At 37.7% G+C, this 19,811-nt stretch overlaps 1 long non-coding RNA gene across 29 annotated transcripts in view; it reads left to right on the forward strand.

Moving 5' to 3' along the window:
- Nucleotides 1–19,811, forward strand: part of LOC104145532 (uncharacterized) — a 251,341-nt gene that overhangs the window by 48,499 nt on the left and 183,031 nt on the right. The window contains exon 1 of one of the 29 annotated variants that reach the window (XR_011140971.1): nt 12,722–12,847. The exons of the other annotated variants lie outside the window; for them this stretch is intronic. This is a non-coding gene — a long non-coding RNA (uncharacterized lncRNA). Of the gene's footprint in view, nt 1–12,721; nt 12,848–19,811 lie in introns of those variants that run through there. 29 annotated transcript variants of the gene reach the window in all.

The raw sequence follows: 19,811 nt of genomic DNA on the forward strand, positions 1-19,811 counted from the left end.
AAGATGTGAGACTGTATCCTTGAAGGATTGAAAGCCCTGAAAGAATAATTCTGCAGTGAGAAAGAAGTTTGAAGCTTAGCTGTGTTAAGATTGAGATATCTTGGCTATGTGATTACATATTGCACCTGCTATCTCTCCCCTCTGTTTACCATGAGGAGTCTTTCCAACACTGAGCTGCATTTTTCTCACAAAGTAACCCTCTAGTTCAGTAGCTTTAGATTGGATGACGAGGCTAATGCAGGTTGCTGTCACAATGACAGTGCTGATGCCCTTCCCTTCACCTCTTCTTAATTGCAGCTCTCAGGTGACAGGTTAGCCACCATCTCATCTCTGTAGGTGAAACAATGTAATTCCTCTTGGACTAAATTTAGGCTTAATTTAGGCCAATTTGGCCTTTTTTGCTAATGAAAATAATAGGCATTTGTACGTCCTTCTTCTTTGGGAGCCAAAGACCAGTAGTTGATTAAAGTGACTGAAACATCTTCAAAGCAAGTATCATTTTTTCACACGAGAATATACCGGCCTTTACTATTTAACCCCTATTTCTGACTGCTGTTAGTATACTTTTAGTAACTTATGCCTTAATCTTTCTCGTAATTCTTAGTTAATTCCAGTAAGGCCAGTCACCTTCATCTATGCATAAGGGAGAAAGTCAGCTGTACTCCTGAGGCTTTCAGTGGTCACTCTGTCAAAAACTCGTGTTCTGATCACTCTTTTCCCCCTTCCTTTGTCTCAGGATGTATCTGTAGTGTCCAGATTTTTCCAAGGCAGCAGTGTAACTGTATCTGCCTCTGAAGAAAACCATCTTCCAACTGTTGGCCCAGCTCTTGCTGTCTTCCTCCTGTGGAGGTTTTTTCTTGCAAAGGGATGCCTTACTTCTATTTCTTTTATTCTGTCGCACTTCATTTTAGACCAGCAAGTCAATAACAAGGAAGTAAAACTGAAATACGTACTATGTTGTATGCTTACAATAATTGAGAATTCACTCTCTTAGCTTTGTTTTAGAAGGTAGGACTTTCTCTCCTTTCAGGAAACTATTAAAACAATAAAGGTTGGGAAAAGATAAGACACGACTGTACAACCTGAATTTGGAAAGGAGATAGATGCTCTGTTATCTACACTGAGAGCCCAGTACTGGGTATCAGGCTATAAATTAACAACACATATGATCATTAATTGGCACGCTGGTTTGACTACTTAGACACCTGACTATTTTCTCAGGAGAAAAGCCTGATCCTGTAAATCCTAAACAATTACTATCCAGGCTGGCAAAATTTATTCTATGAGTGGTATTTATAAATCTCAGCAATAGTTTCTCCCAGGAACTGTGAAATTGTGAGCATTTTGCAGACATTCTGAGTTCAAAGGATGATGAAAGTAATCATTTTGTAACCTAATTCCAATTTCATCCATGTTCCATTGATCATGTGTGTAAGCTGTAGACTGATGACTTTGTGTGTTATCCAAATCCCAGTCGCTACTGTATCTGCTAGTTGAGGGCAGTCTGTTCTGGATCGTCTTCATTCTAGTTAGTCTACACTGAGTTTATTCCACATGTAACTGTGTCTCTCTTCTTCAGAAGCTTGTTTGTAGTAAGTATGCATAACCTCAGAATATTCAACCCCAGAAATTTTTAGTTTTGGTTTAGAAATAAAATGTTTGACCCTTTTAAGATAAAAATGGAATGTCTTATGCAAGGTGCTGAATGTGTTAACTCTGTGTTTAATTAAAGTGTTCAGGAATTGACCTAAAAGGTCCAGTCTAAGCCTTCTGAAGATTTACTTTTGTTTGTATTAATATTTATTTCACTCTAAGAAGAGTTGGACCCATGGAGAACTAGAATACAAGGTAGTTTTATTATCCGTGTTGCAATTCTTATTATATTGTTCTTGTCTATAATTTTGAGAATCACAGTCTCTAAAATTGAAGAAACACGACTGTAGTGACTTCAAGTGTGGCTTCAGATGCTGTTTGCTTAACTAATGCATCTTCCTATGCAATAATTATAATAAGTGACGTAAGCACAAAAAAAAAAAAGATTTCTTTTTAATACCAAAAGCACTGTATTTTTGCATTAGTCAGTGAAGTCTTAACAGCGTTTATTCTGGGGAGATCCAAAGCATGCCATTGATAGCATACCCTTTATCTTATCGTCATCATTTGAACTTTGCAAGCATGGCACTATACAGTGAAAGCAGTAGTGCCTACTGATTTCAGAGATAATAGTATAGGTCTGTCCCAGCCTATCACACTAAATTTTTCTGTGATGATTTGTGGCACAAAAGAGAGATTTATAATTTTGAAAGCTACAAAAGTTACATTGCTTTGAATAAAGCTATGAGAAACCTATCCATTACATGGCTCAAAATGCTGAGGACACATTTATGCTCAAGAACTTTATGGTCTGGGAGGGTAAAAAAAGCTCTAGGAAAATTAGTTTTCCACAGTCCTGGAAAATTTAATAGCATATTGGCCTGTGTACACGAATTGTGTATACACAAGGCTCGCATTTTTCAGCAAGTGAAACTTTAAGCCTCATGGTATTCAAGAGAGCAGTATATGTGAATGAACTAATATCGTTCAGTTGCTTGTTTTAGCAACAACATGCTCGACTTCAGCTATCAAAAGTAGAGGCTGCATCTGAAAAGATATTAGGGGTAATTTAGAGAGTTTAAGGATTGGAAATGAAGTGTAGCTATTTGTATTGTTAGACTTCTCAATTAAATTCAATCCTAGTAGTGGCTACAAATTAACTTGTTAGTAGGTGGAGAAAGTTAACTTCAGTGGTCACTGTGTAATGGATTAGTGATGCCAGTCCATTTCTTGATGAAGAGATAGATGTCTTCACTATAAAAGCTTATCATCCCATCTGGTGCTAACTCCTGTCCTGCTTTTCAGCCCCTGCAGAACTGTCAAGAATCAACTAGTCACGGACTGATTTACCTATTAAGTCCTGAAGAGAGTGCATATGGATGAGGATTCAAAAGTTTTCGTATGTCACTATGGAAAACAGTTGTACTGACCTGTAGCTGAGCGAAGGATTTCAGGGCTGTCAGCTACCTTATACAAGTTATTGAACGTAACTTCAAGTTCATTGAATGTAATTTTAAAAGTTACCTCTGTACGTGGAATGCAGCATACCTACTTTCAAACTCTAATGGTTTTCTGTTCACACACATTCTGTTAATAATGAATTAGAGCTATTCAGCTTGCAATAGTATATGGCTTTTGGATACTATGGCAATGCAGTCCAAAATGTGTGTAGTTGAAGCCTGTTAACACATCTACCATAATATCAAGCGTTCTGTGTTTTATAGTATTTTTAGTCATCAGGAAGAATAATGTGTGATAGGTTTATGTTCTTGCTAGTAAAGCACTTATTATAATGCCTGATATCAAAACACTGGAAAAGTGGTGTTGTCTGTTGCCTAAGCAGGTGACGGGACCTAATATAACCAAGAGCTGCAGCAATGGTATTAGAAAGAATTTTGAAGGCTACCCAATCCCTTAACCATGTCTTTCACCACTGTGTACCAAAGTTAAATGTTGCTTTGATGGATTCTAGCCAGCTTGTCTCCCCTCATGTGGGAGACTCATTCCGCTGTCTTTGCGAGGTATGTGTTCATTCTTTTCAGGATCCGTAATACATATGGAGGGTCTTAATGTGATTTAAAAAGAAATAGGATTAGCCAAACCATGAAAACTTAAAGGATTTGAATAGCACTAGAAAAGGGCACTATCAGCAATGAAAAATACTTAAAAGACACTCTTAGTTTAATTGTCTATGGCCACAGTAATACTGGAAGAACTCTGAGTACAAAATATCCTGACATTGTACGATATCAGTTTTTCTTTTAACCCTTTTCACTCTTGATCAGTTGAATAGGATTTGCGGAGGGCACTCCAATTTGTGACCTGGTGTTATTTCTTTCCCATGTTCCTATTCTTTAGTATCTGCGCCTCCTGTTAATGACTGACAGGAGCTGCTATTTCTGGCACAAGCAACAAAGTGAGTTTTGCTTTTGTTCTGCTTGATAAAGAGAAGGCTATTTGGTAAAGGACTGTCTTGTGATTCAGAGTTACTGAGTTTGGAAGGACAATGCTTCAACTGAGATATTAGACTGAGATTCAAGAGAGTTATTTTAATTCCTGACTTCCTGCATGCGTTTAGTCTATCCTGTGTTTTTTCTTGGGGAGAAGGGGAAAGGGGAGGAGAGTTGCTCGTTGTTCTGACATCTCATGTCCTCTGGGAATGTGCTGAAATACTAATTTTCTTAAGAATTCTCATTCACCACAATGAAATGAATCTTGTAAATATCTTTGAAGACGCTTACTCCTCTTGTCGTCATGAAAGTTATCCTTTTTTGTCTGTGGTGTAACTTCCACTTTCTGTGTCTAATGGACTCTAAGGGGTTGTACAACACTGTGATAACAAACAGTAAATGCTATAAATGTTGGCATAAGGAATGGCATTTTAAGGATAGTAGCTGTCACATCTGTATAGCCCCTGTGCTTAGCAATCTTATTGGTGAATGGTGGGCTTCAGGCTTGAGGTTCAGGTTAAGTTCTTTTGCAGATGTCTTCACTAACTCCATCCTTTGGCTCGTACGTGGAGTCAACCGCTTCTGAGGAGGGTTTCTCTTCACAAATACCAGAGTAATTTTAGCAGTAAATTTTAGTGTTTATAGCACTGAAATAGACATGCCTCAGCATTGTGGGCAGAGGCAATTCCTTTAGTCCTAAGATTAAAGGACTCAGGCTCAGATGCTAACGAGAAATGCTGTCATAAACACTATTGGTTAAGGCAGTATATTGCAGAGAGAGCATAGAGTTCTTAAGTTCTGGACCAGATCCCAAGAATTAACCTAGTCTCTTTTGCCCATTGGAGAATGATAAATCTCAGACTCAGCATCCGCTGAACACTAATATCCTTTGTGCTCACAAATTATTGATCTCTAGGGAAAACTTTGGAAGACTGTTGTCTTTATTTCAGCTAACGCTGTGTTTATATTGTGATGGAGTACTCAGAACACACATTATATGTAGTTTATATATTTTTCTGACATTGGAGCTCACTGTTTTTTCTACATTAATTTCTGGTCTCTCCATACTTACTGGATGTCAATTAAATGTCCAAGAACAACTACAGGGAGAGCTTTTGTCACCACTTAGTGGTAAAGTGAGTCAGTGAGACACCAACCTTACAGATTTTATTTTGTGAGCTGCTTATACTTTTCCTTTTGCTAAAAGGCTTAGCTGTGCAGTAGGAAGAGTTGTTCAGAATAGCCTTTTAACGTCTGACCCGTTGGAGGTTGGGGAGGAAAGAAAAGGGAAAGAAAAGAGTTTTTCTCTGTTGTACATATTCATAAAACAGCTCCTGAGAAGCATCGTGAAGGTCGAACAGTGCTGTAGTGTTGAGAATTTGTTTCTGTTTCTGAGGACAATAAAAAAGATTTCACACTTTGAGACTGAGAGGCACAAACAACTCTGACAATGCAGTGTCAGATAAATTTCTTAACCAGAGAGGAGTAGGGAGGGTGTAAACTCCTCCTCTCATTCTTGCTGTACTGTCCCTGAGTGCTCACAGTTGGTAGAGTCCAACTAGCATATTTATAGCTAGCATGGCAAGATAGATTTTAAGTTTTAAATGCTGTAAGATTAGTGAAAGGTACCAATTTGAAAGAAAGTTCCAAATAATTCAACTCAGAAAAGCCACAGAAGTTAAAAAAACTAATTAACAAAAGATAATAGGGTTTCAGATTCAACCCTGAATTTACATATAAATACATAAGGAATGTTTCAGGATATTTAGAAGAATCTTTAAAAAGACTGTTCTTATACAAGCTTATTCTTGAAGGGCTCAGTTTTCCACTAATATCAACAGGAATCAAAATTTGCTTATGCCACAGTGGGACATGGATCTGACTCTAATCACCTCTTTCTGTAATAAAACGTAGCAGGGGGAAAAGTTTTAAAAAATTGCCAAAGATATGTGCAACAATAAAATAGAGAAGTCATTCACGTTCACTTCACCTTATTCACTTGTACTTCTAATAAAACTCTTGCAGGAATATTTTGTGTATTTATAATCCTCCTTAAGACATGCATAAAAATTCTGTACTCCCAGTAAGAATAATGTGTTAATATATATTTGAGGTACAAAGAGTATTAATGACGTTGATCCCTATTTTTCAATTTGTGAGTGCTAGAGGGTAAGTCAACTGAAAAGAACAGAAGGTTATCTGGGTTCAAAACAAGGAAATAAAAATATTGAAAATTGAATTAATTCACTGTCAGTTTGTCTGAAGAATACGTGAACTTGGTTAAGTCTGACTCCAGAATTCTGAGAGATCTTTTGACTGTTGATGCAATTGAATAAAGCCAATTGGATTTTAAAGACACTTTTTTTTGGAAATCTAATTGACAGTATTTGAAAGTATAAACAGTAATGGAAGAAAACATGAACAAGGATGCAGTTTTTCAATGAGATGATGCAGAAATTTGTGGAACAGTCTGTTTTGAATGCTGAAATTAATCTCAGATGTACCTTAAAATAATTCCTAGCAAAGAATCTTGATCATAGTGCAGAGTCTATGTAAAGGCAACAGCTGAGTGTTTATGTGGAGCTCTGTGTAGTATAAGATGTATAACTGTAGTGATTCAAAAGGAGCATTGACATAATTATATTCTGAGGGCACACTATCCTTCTAGCACTACTTGCTGTGTAAAGGATTAGGGGAAGAAGGAAGTAGCATATATGCTTCTAGATTATCCTCGCGTTATCTCCACAGCTGAAGTTCTAGCTCTGCCTCCTGCCTGTTCTTAAAATTTGGTCTCAGGAGGGAGAAAGGCTGCAGCTACTATTAGGTTTATAAGTTTTATTTATATTGGTCATTGAACCATTAGCTTCCATGTGGCACCTTCTTTTCTTCTTATCCCTGGTTTTGTGCAAAATAGAATGTTTTTTTAACTGAAATCTTCAGCAGTATAATGGCTCGAATGAGGCAATGGTGTAGGAATTTGATGTTGGTTCTGCACAGCTCTAGCACACTGATTGTGTAAGGCTTTGTCTATATCAGCAAGTCATTTGATACAGTAAGAATGGTAAGAAAAGAAGCAGATGCTGAGGCCCCTACACTTCCACTTTATTGGTTCTGGGGATTTCTCTTTCAGACTAGATTTTAATCTTTGCCTTTGGACCAAGTGTCTTCGCCATGTATGTAGTTCTAGGCTGACTAAGAGCCAGTCATTTGTTTCAGTCCCGTTGTACTTGGAAGAACCTCTCAGTATAGTTTCCTCTGAAAAGTATTTCATTTGTGCAACCCAAATCCACTCTGTGGACAAAGTCACTGAGTGGTAAAGTGGGATGATTAGGGGATTTGCTTCAAAACTGCTTCAAACCAGTATGTGTCCAATACAGTCACAGCTCACTTTTAGCATGTTTACATCCTCATTTACAGATGGAGAAACAGGTATTTCCTCTCCTTTCTAAATGGCTAGATGTTATTGAACACTCTTTTTCTCTTCTGTGGAACCTAAATACTACATTTAGTATTTATTAGCCAGTGAAAATCTCCTTAATTTTCACTTGTATCCCTGGTTCTGTGATTCAGATCTTGGAACCCATAATGTAGAATAATAATTTCTATCTTGTAAGCTTCAGAAGCTGCATGTTGAAAACTCTCTTGTAGAACTTCAGAGTCAAGTACCTTTTCCAGCAACGGCACGTACTGAGTAATTTATAGAGTTGATTGTGACTTAATTATTGTGACTGACTTAAGAGTTAAGGAGAAGCATTTAGATTTTAAAGCAATGCCTGGATTGTTTTGTATGGATGAACGAGTAGGTAGCATATGGGGTTTATTTGTCCTTTTGATTTTAAACATATGATGATCATCTTAATACAAAGATAAATTTATTAAGATACGTAATATTTGGAATTCATAATACAACCATCTTTTTTTTTTTTTTTTTTTTTTAGTGCTACTACCCAGGTCTTAATTATACTAGTAAAAATTCAGAGAAACGCCACTGGAGTGAGTTTAGTATTAAACAGATTACATTGTAACTGAGGACAAAAGATTTGGTTACGTTGTTATTCTTGTCATTTTGCTGGTCTCCCTGGGATGCAATGTGCTGTCTATAGATACACAGGAAGATACTGTTTCTTCCCCCCAAAATCCTACAGAAGATCTAAATATGTAATACCATACTCTGGCAGTTTGATCTGAGAGAACAAACTGCAAACCGTTCAGTAATGTGATGCTGAAGTGTAGTCTGTATTAATCGAAGATACAGCATGATCTTATTTTCTTTCCAGTGACTCTAGCCACTGGAAATGTTTAGACTCATTAACGTTCACTTCTGTGGTGCAGGACTGTGTAGGTAGGTTCTCACACTGGAACTTTCCTTTATAGGAGATGGGTCTGAGGCTCTACTCCTTTTGAACTGTCACTGAGAGAGATTTTAGAGGTAATGCACATGAAAAAATTAAAATTAATATTTACACATCTCCAAAGCAAAGGCTGTCCACCCAAGAGTTTTAAAGAATCTCTCAGTTGTGAAATTACTGAGCTAAAATGTGAAATCCATTACTTGCAGTGGTCTCAGATTTAAGAAATGAAAGTGATACACATTTTTAAAGATCTCTAGGGAAGGACAAACCAGAAGGTTTGACTTCTGCCCTGGGCATATTAGTAGAAAAAAATTTATTATAATTATGTATTATGAACATCAATAAACATGTTTATAAAAGGTATTTTAATTTTTTTCCCCTTTGAAGAAAAACTATACCTCACCAATCTGCTAAATTTTTTTTCTAGAGTTTTTCAGGTGTGTTAATGAGTATGATTGCGAGTGTGTAAGAGTGGTATGCTTGGTACAGTGTGCTGAGATTCTTTAAAAATCTTTTCACAAGAGCCCTTGTGGACAGCTCTTAAATTAATGAATAGTTACTGAAAGATAGGAAGTGAAGTTCAGCTAGAAATGGTCAGCTTTTGCTGAGGGTAGAGGTAACTAGTAGAATCTTCTAGTGCATCCATCCTTCAGTTTTTGCTATTTAACCTATTTATAAATGAGCTGGAAAGGAGATAAAATCACCCCATACTTTATTATACTTAACTCCAAAAAACATACAGTAGAACTAGACTAGATGAAGGGAGGTACGGAATAGTTTTTACATGGGCAGAGACTGAACAGACTAAGGCTGCTCTGCCTAGAAAAGAGGAAGCCTAAGAGAATGTGATACAGACCTGTAGAATTGTGAATAGCATAGACAAAATGACTAGGGAAGGATTGCTAACTACGTTCCACAGCACAAAAATTATGAAATTATCAAGCTGAATACTTAAAGGAAGTTTTATTTATGCAGTACATAATTAAATTTTAGAGTTCATCAATTGACAAAGAATGTATTAAATTAAAAAAACTGTAAATGGGCTTAAAGGGCTTAGAAAACTTTAAGAAGGAATGGCTGTTGGGCATTATTAGGCATGATGCTCTGGAGGAAAGGTTGTACTTAGAAAAGTTCCATAACTGCTAATGATAAAGACCTCAGAGGAAATATAACACTATACTTGCACTGTATCTTGCACTCTTTCTATACCACTAAGCTTTCATTGGTGGCACGATGTGAAGTTTTATGAACTTTTCATCTTAAATCTCTTGTATTCGGATTGTGTTCCATCTGTACTCTGCTTCTCCTATATTTCTTAAAAGAGAGCTTATGAGTGTCTCAGTACAGGTCCACTGCAGTATGTGGAAGTTATCAGATTACCCTTGCTTTCCATTGTTTGACAGTAGTATACAATGCAAACAGGATTGTAAAGTTTTTTTATATATATATTCCTATGTAAGTGGTTGTTATTATTGTGTATTATATTCACATATTCTGTTGCATAATGCTTAAGTAATATATCCTTATTACATGGATGCCAGACTTCACAGAGAAAGCATATGTTTAAGGGACTAGCAAAATCATAGTTGGCAATAATATCACTTACATTGATTTTACAGCTGGCTTTTCAAGGCCCTGAAATATATAACATTTTTCAGAAGGATTAAAATGGCAACATTAAGTACCACAAGACAAACTCATACTAGCTAAGCTATATCCTATATCTTTGTTTCTGTTTCTTTTAGATACAGGCTTAAGCCCCTGAACAAATACCCCATGCTTTGAGCGATACCTATATGTAGATATGAACATTGTATGGTAGAGTCTAATCTTAGTGGGTGGGAAATCAGGAACGGCTGTAGTAAGCAAGGTGGATGTTTTTGGTAGATTCATTAAAGAAAAATTGTTTCCGTTGGTTGAGGCTCATCTCTGTGTGACAAGTCAATATGCGGAATTATTCTTGTAGAATGCCAGTGATCTGTAGGAGTAAACTTAAAATTCTTCACACGGTGCTGAATATACTCTCCTGCTCTGCAGTTTGTGCGTTGATTCATGAGAGAGATGACGCTGCGATCGCATCTGAGGGATTTTTTTTTTTTTTTAAACAAAAAATTCCATTAGGTAGTACTGAAATTTAATTTGTATCCTGCTGTTGTGTGAGGATGTAAGAGAAATGATGTGCCCACCCCAGCTCTCTTTTTGCACGCATGTGGTTATTAGGAGCTCCTATTGTTAAATAGCGGATTGAAAAAATTACCAGTTTTGACTTTAACGGTGCAAACTCCTGAGCAGGATTCTGATAGAAGGCTTACACTTCCAAAGCTCCTGTGGTTTTGGATAGTTGTGAATAAACACTAAATCAGGAAGTAAGTTCTGCTGTTAGATTCAGACTATGTTCTAACATTGGTAACAGGACAATACTGGGACTTTTATACCAGTTTCGACAAATTAAACTTAATTGTTATGTTTTATTTTCTTGGCCCAGGCAAAAGATGATGGCAGTATTTCATATTGGAAAACTGCAATTTCATTGCCTGCAAAAACAATTAATCTATTTTTATAAAAAATCTAAACAGAATGTGCTCAGTTTTAGGAATTTTGTGTTATATATTTAGCAGTTCACTAGCCGTAGCATGCTTCTCCCCATGCATGTTTACAGCAGTGTAAAGTTGCCTGAGGTACTCCTGATTTTTTTTCAGTCGTGCCAGTGGTTTCTGGGCACTGGCTTAGCTCCTGCATTCAGAGGAAAAGATGCAGCTAGGAGCTTTCTTATGATAACTGCTGGGTGCCATAATGTATCCTTAGAAGACCACCAGAATTTATGGCATGAACTTATGCTAGGATGGTGCCACACTCTAAATATCAAGTGAGAAGCAGCTTAATCTCACACTCACTGGGCTATCCTGAAGCTCTAAGGCCATAGCTCAGAACTTGGGGCAAGTTACATTTGTGAAAGACCTCTACAGTAATATGACATAGGTGAATACTATTGAAAGTGAAGCCTTGAGCCTTTAGATAAGAAAGATGCCAAAGAAATGGAAATATGAGTTCTTGCTTGCAAGGTTTATCTCCCCTCAAATATATCAGATCTTATGCTCTAAGACAGAATTAGCGGTTTTGACACTGTAACTAGCTCTGCTTTTTGTTAGACTTGCAGATTCAGTTTTGAATCTCAAAGACAGAGCTCTTTGTTTTATGTATCGTTAGTATTGAGGATTATATGGTTGGAGATTATTTTACTTTGCTGATTGCAAAAATATTTAAAATGAAATTCTGTGTTCTCCTTTTCCTATAGTCTCTGACTTTTCAGAGTAAATGATAGTAATAGAAGTAAACCCTTACTTCAGTAAGTAAAGGCTGAATACGGTGAGGGAGCAGATTGCAGTGCATAAAAGGAATACTTTCTTACTAGACCATTTGCTTTTGAGAGTAGAATGGCTGTTGAAAACAAGAAATACTGTATTCCTAATCTAACAGGGTTCTTTGGTTTGAAAATGATTATTGTATTCTAAAACATCCCTAATTAATTGAAACTTAAACTTGTCATATATCTATTTTTTTTTTTTTTTTTTTGGCTGACACGGTGTTTGTGTTAAAACATCTGTCATCTTGTCATCTGTATGAATGTTTTTTCCTAATGGTCAGCTTGTCATAGTTAATTAGTCTTTAGACATATGAACAGTCATAAAGCAATGTGACTTTGAAAACTATGCTTCTAAACACCCCTAACTTTGAACTCCAAAGAGGCATTGTGCTCACTAGATTGTGCTGCAATTCTACTGCACTGGCTACAAAGCAGACTGTAAACAACTTTCATTGGCAAGGGCTGAGGAAGTATGCAGCTTGCTTTATGGAACATTTCTTGGTTTTACTTTTAGTTTTGCATGCATATATCCAGCTTAGAGTTCTTTATTGGCTTTTAATGATGATGTACAGTTGCACAACTCAGTTTCTGGGTTTTGAAGAGCTTTTCCTGAGCTCCAGAAGAAAAATTGTCCATACTGACTTATTTCTTGCATGCTTCAATTTTGCATGTCCTATTTGACGTACTGTGAAAGGATCCAGTTTTCAGAAAGCCCCAATTTTGTCCTCTGAAAACAAGAAGTACGTTATACGTGCATCACGTTGCCTTTCCCCACCCCTATTTCTAATGATTTTGGAAAATCATGAATGTGGTCAAGGGTTTGTTTAGATTCATTGGAAGGATATTACTTTTGCAAAATTTGGACTTGTATCCAGACTTGAAAGAAATCTGATGTAGGTTTTTCATTGAGACTTACCTCTTATTTTTAACTCTTTAATGTTTTACACAATTATTTTTCGTAGTGAGATGCTGATAATACATATGGGACTCATCCTGCAAGAACATGAATGGGCTCTAAGATGTGCTGGAGCCCCTCAATTCATGCTTGTTTTAATGGAAATTGAAGGATGTTCATCAGCCTGCAGGAGGTCTGTCATTTCCCTATTGGATTGGGCTCTGTGTTATAAAAGGAAATGGAGAAAGAAAATGAACCCAATAGAAAAGTCCATTCATAAAAATGAGAGCAGATGCTATTACAAGCATCTTCGTTGCCTGGTATTTTTGAAAGAGGCTTTTTCTACCAAAGGTAATTCATGATGTCCTACACACTATTCATCCTCTTTTAGATAAGATGATTCCTATTTCACAAGAATTAATACCTCAGCATACAGGAACCAGTTTTTATTAAAACTCTCATTATGGTATTCTGAAAAATAGGTAATTCCAGAAAGATCAGAAGCTAATGGTAAATGTATGTCTCTAATGAATTCTATTCAATTTCCAAAAACATAGCAACTTACATATCTTAAATAATAAGATGATTCTCCTTTTTTCAGTGTAATAGTCTCAGTAGACTTAAAATAATAATAATAATACTAATAGAAGTGTTGAATTGAGCACAAGGAGAAGGAATGAATAGCTGATATAAGAAGCTGGCAAATTATGCTGTGGTTGCATAGGTAGAATTTTATTTTTGAAAAGTATTATAAATTCCAGTAAACAATGAATATGTCACTGATCTGCATGTTTGACAAGAATGCGTAGCTAGTACCTCCCCAGCTCTCTTCCCTCATTTTATAATCCAGTAGTTAGCTGTCTTCTGAGTTTGGGATTCTGTATGGGCACCTGACACACAGTGTAGGGCATACAGGTACCATTCATTAAAGGCTGATAAATGCATAGGAAAAATGCTTAGGAAAACCAATACAATCTCTAGCATCTTCCCCAAAAGGAGAGGGAGGGTATGCTTCCCGAGGCAGCCTCAAACTAAGGAAATCATTGGCAGAATGAGATGGACTGTATGATGAGGGAGGTAGAGATCTGAGATGCAATGGAGTCACAGAGCTTCCGTGCTGACAGACCTCTGTCCAGCACGTCTTAGGATTTAGGGGATCTGGGAAGGCTGTGGGTTAAGGGTTGACCTTTGGGCCTTTCACAGGAGGTCCTTTCAGTCTTAAAAACTTTAGAGAAAAATCCATTAGACTTATCAATTTCCAGGCCACCTCAAGCAGATCTTAACAGAAAAAGATGATCAGAGACGATGTGATTAAATCTTTTAGTGGCCAAATAGGGATATTTTTCCAAGGCCATAATTCTGTGTGGAGCTGCAGTTTCCCAGCACATGACCAGCATTTTGCAGTCTTGCCAGTAATGCAGTAATGTAATTCCTTTCTTTGAATCAAGCATTCAGCTTGCATCCTGGCTGCTGTATAAGAGATCCATGACAAAGTTACTGAACACTCATAACTAGTTTTATAAATCAGGCTCTAAACTCTCTTTCAGCTCCACGTACACCCTAACAAGCAATAATGTTAAATGTCTTGGATGTGAAAACAGTTTGCCAAATGCTGGGGTAACGGAATAAACAAACATTAACAAAATGGAGTCTTGCTCTAATAAATACATGGTATGTTACGTTTTGGAAGTGAGACTCTTGGAAGCAGATTCTCCTTACCTGTTTCAGACCAGCTCAGCGTCATTAACTGATGTGAATTTACTCAAGTTCTGTAAGAATCTGAATCAGAAGTTATATATTTCTTTCTTCCTTAGGGATGGTTTGCAAGCCTAGCTTATGTAGTAAGATTTAGTACGGTGTCTTTGTTTTCTCTTGCAAAGTTCAGGCTTGACTTCAAGAAAAGTAAAGGATCTGCAGCTTGTCCAGACTGGAATTCAACCCTCTCCATATTTAGTCCAGTCAGGCAAGCTGTGCTCCAACAACAGGATGAATCAGGAAAGGGTAGCTAGTTGGTAAATAGCTAGTAGATCCCCAGTCTCTCTTTTGGACACTGATTCTGAGTGGATGCATCATAACTGCAGTTTTTAATTTCTTGCAGGTATTGAAGGTTCCCCTCTGAATTGGGGTTGACAATAATAATTTGAAGTTATACAATTCTAAATTGCTCTACCTCTGCAGAGGTAAAAATATTAATAGTGCTCATAACCTATCCACTTCACCTAATAGTGGTTTTATCTGCTAGTTTCTCTGAAATCTACAAAATCTCCAAAATATTCATTGTATGTTGTAGTTTGTTACCAGCTGCCAATTGCAGAGTACCTGGCATGGCTCTTGCTACACAAAAGCATCACAGGAAGTAGAACTAGCGTATGTGCAAATGCGTGTCTAGTCATCCAGTAACCATCCAGATATGCACATGTACATATGGGAGGTTTGTCATGCAGCAGTATGTATCACAGAAATGTAGAAATATTCTGGTTGGAAGCCATCTCTAGAGAGCAAATGGTCCAACCTCCTACTCAAAGTGGAGCCAACTTCTAAGTCTAATGAGGTTGTTCAGAGCCTTGTTGAGTCAAATTTTGAATACTTCCGAGGATGGACGTCCCTTAGCATCGTTTTGCCACCTGTTCCATGGCTTGACTACTCTCTGTGGATTTACCTTCTTGTGCAGGGACAGAATCTTCTTTCTTCTGCAGTTTAAGCCCAAGTATGGTAGGTCGTCCTGCTTCTTCTGTCTTTACTGATATTAACTGGTATCTGGCATCCAAGGTGTTGTCTTCTGTTGTCACAGTTTACTGTGAGAGTTGGTAAGGATTTTGCAAGACTCTGAAATTTTTTGTTTTAGCTAGCATGGAGAGATTGAGAGAACCAATTACTTGTTCTGCATAAATTACAAATTAAATAAAGCAGAGGTGACTTCAGGATTGCTATCCTCTTTCTGAATGCTCCTGAACCTGAGAAAGCTCAACTGAGGGGACACGCATTGAAACTTACTTTGCTGAAGCCTACGTTTGCAAGAAATAAGGGGGGAAAAAAGGAAAATCTAATATAATGTGCTATTTCAGCTTGTGTCCATGTTACGTCAGCTTGTGTTTTCTCAAACCATTTTGTGCTGAGCCCTACTGCAAGGTACTGAAAGATCTTAAAAGGAGCTAAGAGAAAAGACTCTACTGCGGTCCTCGTGTTTTTGTCTTTGCATGTGATTTAGAGGAAATAGACCTATGATTTAATCAGCTGCTGATCTGAACAGTTAGCAAGGATAAATTCATATGAAGGTGACTTGATCTTTCCTGCGAAAATAATATTTTACTGCTATAATGCATGGATATAACCCAATATCTTGAGTATTTCTTTCCAGAAGATGGTGGAGTAGTGCGTCTGTTGCACTTTCGTGTGTGGTTTTTTTTTTTTTCCCCCCCCAAGGGATGCTGAGGCCATTAGGTTCATCCTGCAGTGTAATTTGGAGGTTCTTCTATGTTTCATTAACTGACCACAGGCTCTTGGCTGATCTTGCTTTTGATTCTTAAAACTCCTTCGAAACTTTTAAATGATAGTGGGCTCTGGACTGTTGTTTGGAACTTTGCATATTACCAATTGCCATTGGTAACGTACACATTTTTCTCTAGCACTTGCCCTTTATGCAAGAAAATCTTGATACTGGCTGCAGTTTGACATGAATTCAGATTCTGACAGATTCTTCCATGCTAATTATTGAAGGGCCTTGTTATCTCCTGTGCAGAAGTAAAAGGGAGAATTTCACCAGCTGTAATCAGCAGAATTACATGCAAATACTTATGATATAGAGGCCTTTTCCCATGCAGCCCCTTCCTCTGGAAAGACAGAGAAATGTATTCTGTGAAGGTTTAGATCTTGAGGTCCGTGTGGATCTGAGGAAATCTAACTTGATTAAAAGTGGATGGTGTGGAAGAAGCACTCTTAGTCTACATTAGTTTTGCCTCTTTTCCTCTTTCCTTCTCTCTAGTGAGAGAAGTGCATCCTGTTGAAGCTAATGTGATGGAATAGCTCAAGTCTCTGTACTGCACGGCAACATTATTTTGGGAAATTAACATAGAGCAGTTAATCTAGTGGAAGTTAGTGCATCCTCAAATGAGTTCTCCTTACTCCTGCTAATTTCTGGAAAAATCCAAAAGAAGAAAAGAGAAAAGATCAAATTCTTCTTGATTACTTCATGATCACTTAGAATTTTGAGTTATGAAAAAACTCTACTAAAAATACTTTAGTTCATGTGATATTTCTATAATAGGTTCAAATAATGTAGAATTCCAGAGATTTTACTAGAATTAATTCCTCTAAACGTACCCTTTGAACATACCTCAACTTCCTGATTTTGACTCCAGGTCCCTGTAGTGGATTCTCTAGTATTTTTAAAGCATTTGCAGTTTTTGTTTGTTTGTTTGTTTTGTTTTTCTAATGACATATTGAATTTTGGGTTCAACTCGAAATTTCCAGAAATCAGTCCAGGTCTGAACAGAGCGTAGGTTCTCTCACAATTGGGTTAACAAATTGTTGACAGCCTGGGCTCAGATTCAAGGTTGTTATAAAATCTGAAACTATGCACGTTTTGACAAGGTGTGATGGTTGGATAAGAACATTTTGTAAGCAGTTCTAGAGGTACCCATACTTCATATATTGACACAAAGGAGTTCCTTTATAAGCAGTGTTTTCCAAGTTTCAGCTACGTGCTGAGGGAATAATGAGCATTTTCACCTCTACAGCAGGCATATTTCTTTGCCAGAAGTTAACTGATTTTCCTTTGTAACAGGACATTACTGATACCCTTTTTAAATAAACAAAAATGCTGGTGAAGAAACAGAAGAGTAACTGCGGTGACTGTATGCTGATGCTCTCCTTTTGTCTTCATCCTAATTGTATATGGAGGGAAAGAGTCCCTGTCATTTAGCCTGAAGAGTTCCCTTTCTCCACACTCTTTTCCTAGAGCGTATGGGATAGTAGAGTATTATTAATACAGTGGAAGCTCCGCGGCATGTACGTATGCTGTGTAGTGGAGGTGTTTTCCTGGATGCCATGTGTGACACGACACTTAGCAGCAGCGGCTCTAAGAAGCGGTCGCTGCCCTTTCAATTCTGTCCATGCTAAGATTGTGCTTCCTATGCAAAAGGAAAGCACAATTGTTTTCACTCTCGGACAAAAACTGAAAAAAAAGCAATGTCACCCAAGCAAACCAAATTCACCTTTCTGAGTCCAATCAATTTAAATTTAAGATTAAATGGGCATTCCTTTAAAGATCTGACATTCACAGTAATATACCAGCATAGCCTTCTATCTGGCTTTTTTAGTGATTGTTCTAGTTTCCTTTCTGTATCCCTGAAAATACATTACAATTGATGTGCCATTCTGGGATCAGTATATTTTAAAATGATGTTTAAAAGTTGTAAAAGCCTATTATGAAAAAATCTCTTTTGGAGCGGGAAGGGAAAATCTACACTGTTCAGCGATAATGCCATCTTCATTCTCCAGCTGCCTTTGCCTCGTTTTGAGGAACTATCTTGCCGTATATTTTTTGAAGGAAATAGTTATTTTGAACAGTGTTAAGGCCTCAGAAATGTTTGCTGCAGAGCAGTGGATTGTAATTGGTTTTACACAGATTGTACTTATGTCTAATACTGAATGTGGCATTTTACCAGTAAAAACTTTCCTTCTTTTCTTCATAATCCTGTAATTACAAGAGTTAGGCGTTGGAAACTTTCACATGTCAACATGATAGTTCAGTGTTTAATGATGTAATTGAGCACCTGAGAAATAAGTGTCTTCTGAAAACTTTCTGCTCAGGTGGGAATTTGTGCATTATATGGAAGTGTATTTGTTAGGAGATAGCACAACACTGTGTGTGTGTGTGAAGTTTCCTTTGTTTGGTGGATCATTGGTACATTTATTTCTTTTAAGAAAAGAGAAGATGGAATTACAGCTAGTGACAGGAATAAGGTGGAATGCCCAGATTCAAACTCATCATTCTCATAAAACTTTTTATATATAAAACCCTTTGTTTATATCCACTCTATACCCACTTTCTAGAATTTTGTCTGTGAAAATCCTTATTACTAAAGAAAATTGTATTTTTAAATGTTTGGCCTCGTGAGGAGGAGCGGGACCTGGGAAGTATACTCTTCTTAGGATTTAGGAACCCTGTGGAGTAGTGGGGCCAGATTCCCCCCAAAATGTCAGAGGTCGTTAGATATGCCAGCTCAAACCTCTCAACTAAAACACCTTGCTCAGAAACTGCTTAATGCTAGAGGCGCCTAAGATCACTAGTTTCTTCTTTTCTGCTTGAAACTTCCGAATAGCCTGAAGTTCTCCTTCTGTCGGTATACACAGAAGTGCTCCACCCATAACAGGGAGGTACTCGGTTCCCACCAGCCGCTGATCTGCTTCTTGGATCCCATTTGAGCTTTTGTCATCTCATGGGTCTCATCTGATACATATGTTCTGACCATCACAGGGAATACTTGTATAATGTGGATAATACCAATTTCTGTTAGGCTTATTCCAAGCTGTGTGCTTGAGTGCTGTGCACAGTGGCTGTGGACTACATTGGTGCCTGTTCAGAAATGGTCAGAGAGGGGAGCTGTGGCTGAGCATCCTGTTTCAGAGGCTGATAAAAGATGAAATGGTACTAGAAGTGCTGAACTGGCAGTTCATTGGGATGCTGCTGGTTGCTAGGCAGACTTGGATTATTTGGCAGTCATTGCAATAACGTTAGCCCTTGGCTAAGTGCTGGATGAAGCACTCCAGCCTAGTGGGGTGCCATATGTGAAAGCCAGTGAGCCAGGAGGATGTGGAATTGGGCATTGTGGCCAGATTACCTAAACACCTCTCAGCACTGTAGAAATGAGGCAGATTCTAGCTCCAGTAAGGAGTGTGCATATAACCTGCTCCCACTGAATCTTGAGGTTTCTTATGGGATAGAGTGGACTTCCTAGTTGCTTTGTTCCTGGTATGGCAACATCAGGTCAGCTGGGCGTGCCTGTTTGAGGAAAGGTGCCACATATTGGAGTAGTGTGACAGCAAGGCATAAGGACACAGGCAGTGTGTGTTAAGGGATCCAGGTTGATGAAGGTTGTATGCCAGAGGTTCCCGAGGTCATCCTCTTTCTTTCTCCTCTGCAGTATTTCAGCAAG

This window comes from Struthio camelus, chromosome 4 (genome assembly GCF_040807025.1).
Source record: "Struthio camelus isolate bStrCam1 chromosome 4, bStrCam1.hap1, whole genome shotgun sequence".
Taxonomy (NCBI): domain Eukaryota; kingdom Metazoa; phylum Chordata; class Aves; order Struthioniformes; family Struthionidae; genus Struthio; species Struthio camelus.